Raw genomic sequence first — 16,903 nt, forward strand, 5'->3', positions numbered from 1 at the left:
TTAATGCTTCCAGGCAAATTATATTCCGATCTGTCGTATGATATATGAAAAAAAACATCTAGTTCTAGTCAACGAACGTCGTTTATTCTTAGTTTTTGTTGTAAGTTTTTCATAGTAACGTACGAATATCCGAAACGTTAGATTTTTATAGTTTTTGACTTTTTTTTTAATTATTGCTCGGGTCAGTGTCAAGAAATCTTAAAACCAGTGTCCAAGAACAAATCTTTGCAGTTTCAAAGCTGATTTACGTGATTTCTGTTTTTTTACTGTCACCAATTTATACAACTCATGGGATCTTCGAATTTCGGTTAGACAAACTGACAAAAAAAAACTCACCGATAATGTTCAAAAAACAGAAAGCTTTTAGAAAAAATGTATTCCGATAAAGCGCATCGAATTTGACACAATATCTTGAGTACCAGGCAACAAATGTCGTGTATTCTTTGTTTTTTTGGTGGTTCCCGGGACAGTCATAATGTTTCTCTCATCACGAAAATCATTGTTACCATTTAATACACACATCAGTAATTAAATGTTACCGATCTAGCTGGACGGTATATACTGGCTAGTTTCGTAACTGTCACCAAACAGTCCAATCGGTCACGAAGTGTACAGTTTCGTGACTCACCTTGTTAACAGCCAATAATTCATAGATATGATGTCTACATAGTATCTTCCGATATACAATACTTTTTGATAATGTTTCCAATCGATTCAAATAACGTTATGTTGTTCCAATGTGATTTAAAATCTTTTAATTCAAATTACTGAATCTTTTAGCTTTTTCACCATTATTTTGTCTTTATATTCATTTTTAATATTTCTAACTTCTTTAATTATAATCGTTATCGGTTGAAAAAACTGTAAAAGTCATCTTGAATGTTTGTAGTCCATTAACTACACAATTATTAAGGTTTTTAACTATTTCTGATAAAGCGGCTCTTTTCGTGACAGTCACCAAAGTAGACAAATCGTACGATGTTAGATTGGTGACGGTCACCAATCTAGCCAAGAGTCACCAAAGTAGCCACTTGACTCCCCGAGATGAAAAATTGGTTTGTATATTTATACAAATTTTTAATCTTTCTGCTGATCCTTTCTGAGCTCAATTAGAAAGATCTCAGAAAGACTATACTTTTTCGATACTAAATCTTTCCGAATTGTTTTAGGGTCTTTATTCGACTACAAATATATACCTGCGACAATATAATATATATATATATATACTTCACCAATAATAATATCTATACTATTCATTGTTGAAGCGTTTTTCGATCTTTCATAAGCTTTTATCAAAATATATAAATAATAAATAATTAACATTAACATAAGTAATAAAAATTTTTAAGAAATTTATTTTTTATCCAGTTTTTGTATGTACTTTTATTTATAAATAAAAGTTAGGTTCTAAAACAAAGTCTCATTACTAGAAAAGATCTAGTTATATACTGTATATAATTCAAATACACAGTATAAAAAATAAAAAGACTCGAAAAGATCGTATAAAGAGTATAGAAAGCCCTCGAAAGATATAGAATAATTATGAACTGCTTTAAAACGTTTAAAACACCCTTAAACTTTTCATCACGGGTGTATATATTGTAACGAAATTTATTATTCCGTCGGTTCTTGAAATAAATGAGAGCTCGTTAGGAATGAGTTCTAATTATTTATTTGTTGTCGATCACATTATTAATAGCTAATGGGAGTTAATAATTTAAAGGATCACTGCTTAAGCTCTTTGGGCGTCAAGTCCGTTATACGGGACATCAATGGGGCACCTGTTCGATGTTTCATAACGTGTCTTGATACCTAAACCTCAGTACGGCGAATGGCTCCCCTTCATCCGTCGAGAAGACGAACTCACTGAATTCAGTGAGAAAAAAAACTTCTGACATTTAGAAATAAACTTCTTGGCAAGAAAATTTTTGAAGGAAGAAATAATTTTTTTTTATAAATTATAATTGTTTTGTAAGGAGAAAGAAAAAAGCCTTGAAATAATAGAAGTTTGTTTATTTCATACAGATGGCGTTTTGTGTCGAACGATAGATCGTTTTCATCAAGAAAAAAACTTCTAAAAAGTATCCCCACCACGCCTTGACACTAACACTACTACACTGCAAAAACTGCGCCTTTGGATTCTAGGCACTGTTCCATTGGATTAATGGAGCACTGCTCCGCTAAAGTTGTTCCTTTGATTTCTTGGTCCTGTACCTATATATTTGTTGAGCAGATTTCGGCGTTTCGGAAGCATGCGCAAACACAATTACATTATATTTTTTCTCTCCCTCTATTTGTACTTTTATATCTGTCATGTAATGATATTTACATCATAAATGTTCATTTATAAATTATTATAAATATTCTATATATCTTTAGTTATTAAATTTATCGAATATTTAACATATATGCATTCATATATATGTTAATTGTTTAACAGTTACTGATATAGAGAGGTTATGTTATGTGTATGCGTGTCTCTTTCTTAATTCGAGTGACGGCTCAGGCTGCTCAACGAATACAGTTGAACAGTACCTTTGAATTAACAGAGCAACTGGACCGATATCGGTGCTCCTTGAATATCATTGAGCAGCGCTCAATAAAATGTGCTCCATGAATTCAATGGAACAGTGCCTAGAATCCAAAGGCGCAGTTTTTGCAGTGTACGTTCCCTATAATAGACTACATTCTTGTTTCGAATGGCGGGGGGTATTTTTTGAGAAATAAACTTCTAAAGTTATGCCACGTGGTGTTTTCATTCAAACGGTGGCTGTTTGTAAAAAAACAATCGTCATTTATTTAAAACGATGTAATGTTCTTGTCAAATGACAGATGACTTAATATAAACAATAAAAGTAATGAATTAAATAAATTATAATTTGTTACAAGCAAAAAAGCGTTTTCAAGGAATTAATTTTTTCGTTTGATACAAACGATTTATTTTTCTGATCTCACTAATGATATGTTGAAAATGTGACAAAAAAAAAAAAAAATTTTTTTTTTTTCGTAGTTAATTATTTTTATTTTGTTGTTAATTCAATCAATTTTCAGGTGATTGATTTTTTTTTTTTTTTTTCCTAAACTAAATATCTAAAGACGGGGATCGAACCGAGAACCTTTGAGGCGGGAAGCGAAATTTAATTAATTATTAATTTATTAATAACTTGGTTAATAATTGCTGAAAAAGCGAGCGGTAATTGTCAATTCTACTATGCTAACATAATAAACATTAATTTACACATAGCACTTTCGACTATGTCTTCAGTAAAAAAAATCTTGTTCCATAGTTTGATTACAAATGATTTAATTTACTATGTGCCTTTATTAAAATATATAGTATAAATAATAAAAAATATAAAAAAAAATATTATATCTTATCAAAAATCCGTAAACATCCACTGGTACTACAGTAGCATAGTAAAACATAATATTTTTTTCTCTCCGTGTACTAATGATTACGCTATATGGCTCTCTTATAATAATTATTATTATACTAAATTACATAATGATGTATGTCATTGTAGTTAACGATGGAGCGCTGTAAATAATAACAATAGTAATAATAATATTGAGATATATTATTATTGCAATGGCAACGTATGTCTAAGACCTGGTCACGATGGCTCGCTGTATGGTTCCATATACAAAGTACTCATTTCATATGTAGAATATTTGCTCCCACACTTATGATACTTGTGACGTCAGTATTTTTCTATAGTATAGTCGCAATGTAATAAAGGCGTATGTGATACACTATACACTGAGAAAAAAAACTTCTAAAATACAGAACTTTTGTTCTTGCAAAAAAAGTTCTTCGATTATGAAAAAATTTTCTTATATTAAATAAAAAACTTCTTAATTCGAGAACGAAAAATTTCTTAAATTATGAAAATATTGTCTTAAATTATAACAAAAACGTCGTGAATTATAAAAAAAAATTCTTAGATAATAACAAAAATTTCTTGAATCATGGCAAAATGTTCTAATTTTCAGAAGTAAGGTTCTTGGATTATGACCAAATAGGTCTTGAATTAAAACAAATACTACTTGAATTAAAAAAAAAAATTCCTAAATAATAACAAAAATTTCTTGAATCATGGCAAAATGTTCTAATTTTTAGAAGTAAGGTTCTTGGATTATAACCAAATAGGTCTTGGATTATAACAGAATGTTCTCGATTAGAAGTAAGCTTCTTGGCTAATGACGTATTTCTTATAATCCAAGAAAAATATTAAACAAATCAAGAAAAAATATTTTTTTACATAAATAAATATAAGAGAAAAAAAAATTATGTTTATCAATCATTTTTTTTATTGTTTTTATTACTATTCGGACTTTGTTGGTTGAATATTTTTTTTTTGTATCAGAAAATTCAACCTGAGAAGTGACTTGAACTCCTAACACTAACAACGCTACCCAAATCTCCCTATTCTATTTCTGACGCTTTACCGACTTAACCACGACGCGATTATATATACGACTACGATTTTATTCTAAAAAGAGCAAAGCAAGAACAAAAGTTCTATTATTAAGTTTTTGTATTAGTTTTAGAATTTTTTTTATTGAATGAGTATTGAATTAAATAATTATTCAACATTCATTTGATAATTATTAAAATTATAATTATCCAACTGTGACGAGACGGAATGCTCCTACGTATATCTTGATGATTCCCACCATATTATCCTGTCATGTGCCGTTGGCAATGTGGTGTTATCGTGTATAATAGATTATTAAAATATGAAATTACTTTAAGTCCGGCCACCAAGCTATAAAGTATCATATTTTAATATCGTACACTGAAAAAAATTTTTTCTATTTTTAAGACAAAAAGTTCTTAATAACAGAAGTTTTCTTCTTGCAAAAAAATGGATTTGGATTAAGAAAAAGTTGATTTGGATTGAGACAAAGACTTCTTAATCCAAATCATAAAAAACTTCTTGAATCATGAAAAAAACGTCTTGGTTCAAAACAAATTGTTCATGTTTTTAGAAGTATACTTCTTGGATTATGAACAAATGCGTCTTGGACCGAGACAAACTGTTCATGTTTTTAGAAGTATACTTCTTGGATTATGGATAAATGTGTCTTGGATCGAGACGAACTGTTCATGTTTTTAGAAGTATGCTTCTTGGATTATGGATAAATGTGTCTTGGACCGAGACAAACTGTTCATGTTTTTAGAAGTATACTTCTTGGATTATGGATAAATGTGTCTTGGATCGAGACGAACTGTTCATGTTTTTAGAAGTATGCTTCTTGGATTATGGATAAATGTGTCTTGGACCGAGACAAACTGTTCATGTTTTTAGAAGTATGCTTCTTGGATTATGAACAAAAGTGTCTCGGTTCAAGACATATTGTTCATGTTTTTAGAAGTATTCTTCTTGAATTATGAATCGATATGTCTCGGTTCAAGGCAATATTGTTTTTATTTATGAACATTTATTCTCAATAGGATTGAAAATAAAAAAAATAAAAAAAATTTTTCAATTACAAACTTGTAATTTGTAATTTTTTTTTTCCTGCAATTTTTATTTTATAATTTTTTTTCCTACAATTTTTTTTTTTTTTTTACCTAACGCGGGACCCGAACCTATGACCGTAAAACCTATCTAATCTAAACCTGTGCCTTAGCTCGCTTAACCACGGGCGCGATATGGAAACGGGAAGTTATTTGTATTACTTTAGTGACAAGATATTTTTTTTTTTTAAATTTATTACATGAACAAATGAACTAAAACTACCACGTATCAATTTGTATTACTTTAGTGTACTATTGTATTATTTTATGTTTTCTAAATTTTATTAAACATTTAGATAACATTTTATCATTATTATTATTTAAGAATATAAACAATTTAAATGCTAGTATTTTGAGTCGATTCAATATTGACACATTTTGTATTTTAATAAATTAAATTTAACATTTATTTGATTTAATTTATTTTTAGAATGTACTGATATAAAACTTAAAAAAAAAATAATACATTTTTTTTCAATTTTCGATTATAATTTAGTTTTTCTTTACAGTCAGTAAATCTTAAATCTTTCAATAATTCTAACTATTATATTATTGTTGTTTATATTCTTAAATAATAATAATGATAAAATGTTATTTATATGTTTAACAATTATTTGGAAAACATAAAATGTTTCGATATAACAAAAGAATGATATTATAGTAATTTAATAATTAATTATAAAAAAATATATATATACGTGTAGTTTCAGTTCATTTGTATAATAAATTTAAAAAAAAATATCTTGTCACTAAAGTAATACAAATAACTTTCCGTTTCCATATCGCGCCCGTGGTTAAGCGAGCTAAGGCACAGATTAGATAGGTTTTACGGTCATAGGTTCGGGTCCGCGTAGTAAAAAAAAAAGAAATTGTAGGAAAAAATAATTGCAGGAAAAAATTACAAATTACAAGTTTGTAAATGAAAAATTTTTATTTTTATTTAATCCTATTCATAAATAAAAACAATATTGCCTTGAACCGAGACATATCGATTCATAATTCAAGAAGAATACTTCTAAAAACATGAACAATATGTCTTGAACCGAGACACTTTTGTTCATAATCCAAGAAGCATACTTCTAAAAACATGAACAGTTTGTCTCGGTCCAAGACACATTTATCCATAATCCAAGAAGTATACTTCTAAAAACATGAACAATTTGCCTTGGACCGAGACACTTTTGTTCATAATCCAAGAAGTATACTTCTAAAAACATGAACAGTTTGTCTCGGTCCAAGACACATTTATCCATAATCCAAGAAGTATACTTCTAAAAACATGAACAGTTTGTCTCGGTCCAAGACACATTTATCCATAATCCAAGAAGTATACTTCTAAAAACTTGAACAATTTGCCTTGGACCGAGACACTTTTGTTCATAATCCAAGAAGTATACTTCTAAAAACATGAACAATTTGTTTTGATCCAAGACGTTTTTTTCATGATTCAAGAAGTTTTTTATGATTTGGATTAAGAAGTCTTTGTCTCAATCCAAATCAACTTTTTCTTAATCCAAATCCATTTTTTTGCAAGAAGAAAACTTCTATCTGACAGAAGTTTTTTTTTTCAGTGTATCAAATATACTAATTGTTGGATAGATAGTTCAATTAATAATAAAATTCAAGCTGTGTCTTGATTTAAAATATTAAATAATATTTAAAGAATTATTAAAATAAATAAAAAAAATGCATTAAGGTCGACCGGTGGGGTAGCACGTTTGGTTACATCATTTTTGGTCCAATATTGACAATTATTATATATGTAATATGTATAACAATGTATAAAATTAAATAATTAAATTCTTAACCTTAGAATTATTCATGATGAAAAAGATAATGCTTTTATTGTCAATAAAAGTGCCGCCATCTGTCATTCAGTTTTTACGCTGATATGCCTTTGTAATTTGTATGGGGAACACTAGGGAATTATAGGAAAATCACTAAAATTCGGTACCGCTATCTGCCGCTGAATTTCGACAACTATCGAAAAATTTATCAAATAACCACTATCGCAATTGTTTAAATCTTTATTAATTAATTAACTAATCAATGAAAAGAGCTCGTACTACCGTCAAAAAATTCATTGAAACATTTTCTACAAGTTACATAGATAAAAATGGTCAAGAAATAACTCTTTTGTGGTTTATTTCTTTGTATAAAGCACTTATTCGGTTTTTTTAAAGAAACATTTGCCGATTATAAGTAAACTAATTGTCCGAAAAATTCCGAGTATAGCCTGGGTTGTAGATTTTGGTATGTATAATCCATTAAAACTAAAAAAAAACATGTAAGATGATTTTTGAAAAAGTTCTCTAATTTCTAAAAAAAACAGATATTGGTTATTGTTGAATAAAATGAATTCAACAAATAAAAATAAAAACGACCTTTAAAAATATCAATTCCGTTTCGTACTTTATTCTGTCAAATTTTCGCATCCATGATTTTTGCGTAGTTTTCTTAATATTTCCCTCTGAATATTTTTTTAAAATTTTTTTTTGTAATTTATAGTTTTATTATTCATCTGAACCATTTCATTTTTATCGGAAACTGTGGCTTTTGCTAAAATCTTCCATTTGAGCCTAATATGAACAGTCTATCTCAATTATTATGAAAACTATGAGTGGTCTTCTTAAAAAGTGTACAGAAAGCAATACTATAGCACGCCTATCCCACCTCCGTAAAAGTAAAGTTGGAAAAAATCCACGTGTTAAACAATATCAATTTATTGACTGTAAAAATACTTAATATTTAAATACTAAACTATAAAATTAATAATGAATAATTCAGTAATCATTCAATAGTTTTTAAAATACTCAATATTTACTATTAAAGTTGAATTAATTGATTTATCATCAAACTTTCAACGTACTCTAACACCTGCAGGATTTATTTTTTTTATAAGTTTTTTACATTGTGTATGTACACATAGACGAGGGTATAGATGTGTGCATAATGGTTGATATATTTATGGCGCCTTTAACACTCACACATTTCTTCCAAAAAGTAAACAGCCGGCAACAACAGAAGCACGCTTTTTTTTTTTTTTTTATTTTCATTTTCATTACTCTTTCAGTACGATTTGCAGCATCTCTATATTGTCTCTAGAAATTTGAATAACAAAAACAACAACGTGATCATTAAAAAATAAAAATAAGTCTACCCTGGTGAGAATAGTTTGGCTGATTATGTCATATTATGACATAATCCGTCAACTTCTTATATAGAATGTTATGCTATAATATGACATTACATGACATCTTCTGACATTGTTGTCGGAAAATGGTGGAATTTCTTGGCGGATTATCTCATATTATTTTTTTTTATCCAGCAAATTATTCAACTTTATACTTTAAAATTTTGCTATTTTTTTTTATATTTCACTTTTTTTAATTATTAAAGTTATGATAAAAAAATAAACAGCTCATCTAAAATTGAGGCTTTCAGTGATATCAATTGTAAATTTATGTTTTGTTTTTATTTGACTAATTTTGTTCAACTAATAATAATTTATGAAAATTCGTGAGAGAGAATATAAAGAATTTGCGTGAACCTGGCCGGCATAAGTATACTAGAAAAATTATCTAGAATACTCATTAGAAGCGTCTTAATTTGTACCATTTTGCACCGCAATTGTTTTCATTTGTACCTCAAATTAAAAGGTGGAGAAAAGGTTAAAAATCGATTTTTTTTCTAGTTAACCCTAGGGGAAAAATATTTGCTACAGCCGTAGAATAATTTGTACTAATTTGTACTACTAAGCTAGGAATTAGTATCTCAAAAATAACAACAAAAAAAAATCATTTATGAAGGACTGTATTAATGATAAATTTGCATTTTTTTTATAAAAAAATTAATAGAATATATAAAACAACTTGTAAAAATTTAAACAAAAAAATTTTTTTCTGTTTATAATTTTTAAATTAAGTGTTAATAACAATTGCATGTAAAAAACAAAATTAAACCGTATAATTGAGCATTTAAAGATAAACAATCGCAAAAATAATTTTTTTTCAATTTTATAGCACTATATACCTATTGACTCTGTCTCGACACCGTTTTGATCGCGTTTCGACAGCATTTCGACTGCCTTTCGACAGGCTTTCGACACCGAATTGAGAGCTGTCTAATTTATTCATTTTTCATTGTTTTCAATTGTTTGAACATTATGATAGACTTTATTAATGATAGATTTGCACGGAAAAAAATTTTTAGCTGTAGCCACGTCATCATGTCAATCTAACCTCTCTATCTTGTATAATTCAAACTCTTATTTAATATTAAATACATGTACTAGTCAAGGTTCAAGTTTAAGTTATTGGCATTATAATCTTATATTTATTTCATATTTTTCCAACTCTTTTTGAGTATCCGGTGCTCGTGAATTACGTTTTATATATGCTGTCGAATGGCTGTCAAATCGCTGTCGACTGAATGCTACATTGGAGAGTCAAATCCCGATCGAATAGGTGTCGACGCATCCGCTAGGGTAAAAATATAATTAATTGTATTGTATATTGTCTATTGAGTTGACTCTAAAAAGTGTTGTCATGGACAAACACTACTATTTTATATTGTAAGTATCAAGAAAGCCCGTTGTACGCGAATCAATATTAATTAGAGATGTAACGTAAACGAGTGTTAAAGAGCAACTGATTTCTCAGTTTGTTGAAAATTGTCAAGTCCAAAAAATGGGTGTGTACTTAGTTAATAAATTAGTTTTAATTGGTCATAAATTAGTTCAAGAGAAGGTAAAAAACTATGTGTAGGTGGAGAGATTTTGAGACATAAAATTGGGCCTTGTGTGGTCCAAAAGGTGGCATAAAAGTACTATGTGTAAACAGAAAATATAGATTTTACGACCGGAAAGTCCAAGACGTTTTCATGAATTTATTTTATTTTAAAAAGTTATAAATTTACTTTTTATTGTCGATTTTACGATCATTCTGTGTATCGAAAATACGTTAGTGCAGTTGTTTGACAGATGTGAGATTTTCTCTAATTCTTGACAAATAATGTTTTAAAAAATATGTTATAATATTACCAAAGAGAAACTTGAGTTTATGGCTTCATTTGTTACGTGATTTTTACTCAAAAAATCTACGCATTAGTTGACCATGTGTGGGAATATTCGAGATTGTTGAAAAGCTATCAAAAGAGTACATAAGTTGAATTGTAGTTTAAGGCGAAGCAATACCTTTGGTTTCAAGTGCACCCTAACCTATATTTATCGATAGAGCAAATTCCCACCCCATCTATGAGTCCCAAAGTACATTGGGCTCATACTTCGGCATAGCCGGGATACTTTTTACCCTAAATCTATATAACCATGCTTTACAACAAATAAGGTTTCACATACTTTAATTTGTTAAACAATATAATATTAAAACCTTATGCTAAAATAATTATTAATGTATTATATTTATCTTTCATGTATATTGAAACAAGTCTTGATAATTTTCTTAATACATAGATAAAATAATATAATTATTTGCCAGGCTGCATGCAAAAAAAAAAAAAAAATAATCTAAAAATCATGAAATGTATTTTACATACACTGTAAAAAAAAGATGTGTGTTATTGTACGCACAGGGAAGTGAAACTTCTTTAGTAATTCTAATAAATAGTAATTGAAAGATCTCTCGTTGCATTAATATATTTTGGACTAGTTGTCTTTTTCGCTCTCCTTCCGAGTGAACTATTATGTTCATTCAGTCATTAACAATTATGATAGAAATTTTCAAATTTATTGATTAGTTATAATATTAAGGTTCTATGTAAATGAAATTCTAATTCAAAAACTTAACACAGAATATTATAATCTATACACTGGGAAAATTTTTGGTTGAAAATAAATAAAATTGTTCTTAATTTTAGCAGAAAACTGCTTCGCAATAAGTGGTTTAAAATAAAAAAAAATTTATTTATGTTAAACAGAAAATGATTTGTTTAGAGAAAAAAAAATTCTTGTTTAAAATAATAATTTGTTTATAAAATTCAGACAGAGTCTTGTTAAAAACAATAAACGGTTTGTGTCAAGCAAAAAAACTGCTAAACGTGAACCCCACTACTCGTTGACACAAGCACTATTATGATTATTATATTCCATAAGGTTCTCGTTACGAACGACAGAGGGATTTTTTTAAGCAAAAACCTGCTAAACGTAAACTAGAGCTGTTAATTAGCCGGCTATTTATTTTTTTGACAGTTAATAACTGTTATTAACGGTTAATAACCGGTTTAAAACCAAACGGAGGCGGGGCATCGACACGCATGCGCAAAATTGAGAGCTTCATGATAGGTCCAAAATCAGAGACTTATTTCAATGTTTAATTTAATTAATTATTAATTATAAAAACAATAAATTATTATAAATAAATAAATTGTTATAAACAAACAAAATATAATATTTGAGTTATTTATATTAAATTTGGGTTAAAAAAAAAAATTTTAATGATACATACTGAAAATAACAATAAATATAAAAAACAATGATGATTGGGAATAATAATATTAGCAAGACCTGTAGATTCCATATATTATATTTATTAGTAACAATGAATGGAAGAAAAATTGAGACTAATAATATTGTAACAAGTAGAATAATACAAATTTAGAAATATACCATATGTTAACGTTTTTTATATTTTTTTATACCATAAACTTGTTGAAAACTAATAAAGCTTTCTATTTTCATTGTGACATTAGTTTGTCAATATTTTGCACTTGCAATTTGTCCTTAAAAAAAATAAATTAAAAGGAAAAAACAAAAAAATAAGCAATTTTTTGATGAGAAAAAGAAAAAAAAAAAGGACAAACTCAACTAAAAACTAGATATGTTTTTAAATTTTATGATTAATTTTTGGTGTACTTTGAACTTTACAATTTAATACTTGTAACCCTTTTTTGAATACAATAATGTTAATTGAAGCTCTGGAATATATTGCTCGTGCACAAGAAGCATTCAATTTATCATGATTTTCTTTGGACATTTTAGTATCAATAAACCTGTCAATTGAGCCTTTGTTTTAAGTTGTTTTGTTCTTTGTAATTAGTGCTACAAATTGCTCAGATGATTGTCTGACATCAAGTTTATTTTTTTGCACAATTATTTCCATAAAATTTGTTTAAATTTCATCATCACAATTTTGACATTCTTGAGCAAGATGCTTCATCATTCTACCAGCATTTGAAACATATTTTTTTCCACAATATTTAAAACTTCCTGTCTTGTATTTGCATTCAGGATTTGCAACAACATTAAAATGTTTCCAAACCTCAGATTCAGAACGACCCATTGTTAAAATTGGTATCTATAAAATATATGGACTGTTATTAAATCTCTTTGGACTAAATTTAATTACTTTTTTTACTTACATATATGACATATCAACAACAAAAACGTAGGCTGTCAACTCTGGGTTTAACCTCACTTTTCCTCTTTACAATAATCAAGTCTCTCTGGATTGAATATGACATACCCATCAACTGCAAATTATAATATTAATTATTATATAATTATTTCAAATTTATCACTAATAATACTTATTTTTTAGAAAAATGTTTAAAAAAATATTAATAACAATAAAAATAAAAGTTGTTATGATGTTTACCTTTTTCACTGTGTTTTTTTATTCATAAATTTTTCAGTTGACACTACGATTGAATTTTTGTTAACATAATTTAATTATTCATATTTTTTTGACATCAAATAAATAATATTTAATGTTAATATTATTTATAATAAATTAATATTTTTATTGTTGAAAATTAATAAATAATACGTACGCAGTATAAAGTACGCGCAGCTTTTTGTGCGCAGGCTCCTCCCTTTTTTGGTTAAAAACCAAAAAATTTTTAACCGCCTGTTATTAACCGGTTAATTAACCGACTCACAGCTCTAACGTAAACCCAGTACTCCTTGTCACGAACGCTAATACGATTATTATAATAGAGTTGCGTCTCACTTTTAACGACAAAGAGATTTATTTAAAGGTAAACACTGTTAAAATTATGCCATATGGTATTTGATTATTTAACAAGGCTCTGTCTGAATGTTATAAACAAATTATTATTTTAAACAAGAATTTTTTTTTCTCTAAACAAATCATTTTCTGTTTAACATAAATAATTTTTTTTTCATTTTAAACCACTTATTGCTAAGCAGTTTTCTGCTAAAATTCAGCAGAAATTTTTCACAGTGTATATATAAATGTGAAAATGAAAAACTTTGTTGCTAATGTTCTCAGCAACTACCGAACCAATCATTGTGATTTTTTCTTTAAATCAAAGAGCTTATCACGGAGATCGTGATAGGCGTTTATTTGATTTCATATCTTAATAAACAACCGAGTTATTATTTATTATAAATAATAGCCGGTTACGCGGCAGAGGCAACAGGCGGCGCTTTGGTAGTGGGTGCTTTACACTCATACAATCACAGAGGTGGAAAAAAATAGAGAACGCGCTATAGTCCCAAATGATTTATCTATTTGCATTTAAACATAATCGAAAAATTGAAAAAAAATTAACAATAATATTAGCTTAGGAATTATCAGGCCGCACGGAAAAAAATTTTTAGCTGCAGCAACGAGCTGGATAGCTGTCTCTCCTATCCACGGCTAACTAACCTTTGGATAGTTCGCAGAGGATTGTTATTTTGGCAATCCACATTTGACAGGTTACTATTCTTGTGAAAACAGCGTGCCTACTCGTTACATTAGCTACACTTTGGATAGCTGTGGTAGCTATCCAAAGCCTGACAAGCTGGTATCGCTGTAGTAGCTATTTAGGATTGCGTATATGCATAACTATAAGTATATAGACATACGGAGTACAAACAATATATTAATGTACATTTACTAATTTTTAAAATTATTATCTAATTAATTTTATACTAAATTTGATGCACCAAATAAACGCCAACTTGAATACAAAATCTTATGCTAAATTTTTAATAACTATATGGATTATTTTAGTCATTGTTAATAATAATTTGGTGGATCTGTCAAAAAAGAGAGGTTATGAACACAACAGCTGTTGACATTGAGATTATGTCGAACCTGACGAGTTGGTTAGCCACGCTAGCTATCCAGTCGGCTGGAATAACTAACCGATTGTCTTTTTAATATATCGCGGGCTTGATTATTAAATCAACTATCCTTTTTTAACTATCCAAACGCCTCGTGACTGCAGCTAAAAATTTTTTTCCGTGCGATAGATAAAAAGAAGTGTAGGTCAAAACAAGCTTAAAAATTTTGGTGAATATTCGGTTTAAATGAAATGTGTTATCAATAGAAAATGTGTAATAAAATGAAAATGTTAACGTTCAAAATAATGAAATTCAGTCCGTCAGTACATAATAATTTCTTTGTCGGATAACCTTGGTTCAGATTTCCTATTCTGTTTTGAATGATAATGAAAATGACAACGCGAAATTATTTAATAGATATCATCATACATTATTAATTCATTCAAAAAATTGAAAAACAAAATTCCATTCAAATAATTAAGGTTAAACGTAAACCTCATCGTCAAACAAAGTTTGGATCCAATAGTATGTAATCCGTATTGTAAAGAAAAACAAACTGATAATTAAAAAATAGTAGTAGTAAAAATTTTTTTATTGACAAGCGTAAATATGTATTCTGCCCCTATTCTTATGTGTTGAAGTTGTCAACTTTGACATTCATTATCTAAAAAAAAAACTAGCAGGAAAATTAAAAAAAAATACACTTTTATTTGCCACCAAAAAATCGAAAATTAAATAACGGGAAATTTATTTAACTTTCAACCTCAAGTTTGGAATAGGAATATTATTTAGAGCTAGCAAGTCTTTAATTCTTTTAAACAAATGATAACATCTCTGAAATTGTAAAAATAATCCCAAGAAAAGCCAAATTAAAAATAATCTCAGCAACTACCCAACCAATCATCGCGATTTTTTTTTTAAATAAAAGAGCTTATCTCGCAGATCGTTATAGGCGTTTATTCAATTTCCTATCTTAATAAACAACCGAGTTATTAATTATAGCCCGTTACGCACCCAAGTCAACAAGCGGCGCTTCGGTAGTGGCTGCTATGCACTTATAGATACAATCACAGAGTTGAAAAAAGAGAGATAACGCCCTATAGTCCCAAATGATTTATCTATTTGCGTTTTAACATAATCAAAAAATTGAAAAAAAATTAACAATAATATTTTTAAACTAACTAGCTTAGACATCATCAAGCCGATAGATTAATAGAAGTGTAGGTCAAAATAAAGATGCACCCTGGTAGAAATATTTCTCCAACTTTCTTCCAATTTTTTTCCAACTTTTCTCCGCCATTTCTCCACCTCTTTACGAAAATGACCCATGGTTGGAGAAATGGTGGACAAATTTCTCCAACCTTTCTCCAACCAAAAATTTACTTCAACTTTTTTCCAACATTTCTCTAACCTGAAATTTCCTCCAACTTTTTTCCAACCAAAAATTTACTCCAATTTTTTTCCAACTCTTTTCCAACTTTTTTCGAACCATGGGTCATTTTCGTAAAAAGGTAGAGAAAGTTGGAAAAAGTTGGAAAAATATTTTTACCAGGGCAAGCTTAAAAACTTTGGTAAATATTCGGTTCAAAGGAAATGTGTTATGTTAATATAAAATCAACTGTGTATTAAAATAAAAATATTTCTAACGTTAAGAATAATAAAATTCAGTCAGTGAGTACGTACTAATTTATTTAATGGATAACCTTGATTTAGATTTTCCATTAATTCTGTCTTTAATGATAATAAAAAGGGCAGTACGAAATTATTTAATAATTATCATTATACCGTATTATTTCATTCAAAAAAAGTTAATTTTATTCAAATAATTAAGGTTGAAAGTAAATTCCATTGTCTAACAAAGTTTGGGTCCGAGAGGGGTATCCTACATATGGTTATAGAAAATATTCTCAATGCCCCCCTGTCCAAAGTATAACCACAATACTAGCAGGTTCTTAGGAGTATATGTGTCTGTAATCTATCTGGATAGACACACACATACTACTACAGCAGAGAAACAAGGAACACCATTTAAAATTATATGTCCACTGAATCCCTAGGAGAAAAGGGATCTATAACTGCTTTAATATTAAATAGAACAATATGATAGTTGACTCAGCAATAATTGATAGAAATTCTTTCAACTACAAGCGTTAATATGTGTTCTGTACCTATTACTAGGTGTTGAAGTTTCCGGTTTTGATATCAATTATCTAAAAAAAAAATGAGCACGAAAATTCTGGAAAATTCATCGGAATAGATGATTTTTCCGGCTTTCATTTGCAACCAAAAAATCGAAAATTGAATAACGGGAAATATATTCAACTCTCAACCGTAAGTTGGGAATATTATTT

General features: G+C 28.4%; 1 long non-coding RNA gene across 2 annotated transcripts; it reads right to left on the minus strand.

Annotated features, from left to right (window-relative positions):
- Positions 1–12,428: 12,428 nt before the first annotated feature.
- LOC122855088 lies at positions 12,429–13,399 on the minus strand. 2 transcript variants are annotated; one of them, XR_006374044.1, is made up of 4 exons: positions 13,310–13,399; positions 13,135–13,177; positions 12,899–13,009; positions 12,429–12,834 (listed from the first exon to the last, which is right to left on the minus strand). It is a non-coding gene; the product is annotated as an uncharacterized LOC122855088 (long non-coding RNA). The 2 variants fall into 2 exon arrangements; XR_006374043.1 differs by lacking the exon at positions 13,310–13,399 and having other exon boundaries at positions 13,135–13,296.
- Between the last annotated feature and the right edge of the window lie 3,504 nt (positions 13,400–16,903).

The sequence above is a fragment of the Aphidius gifuensis genome, linkage group LG4, assembly GCF_014905175.1.
Source record: "Aphidius gifuensis isolate YNYX2018 linkage group LG4, ASM1490517v1, whole genome shotgun sequence".
NCBI classification, from domain to species: domain Eukaryota; kingdom Metazoa; phylum Arthropoda; class Insecta; order Hymenoptera; family Braconidae; genus Aphidius; species Aphidius gifuensis.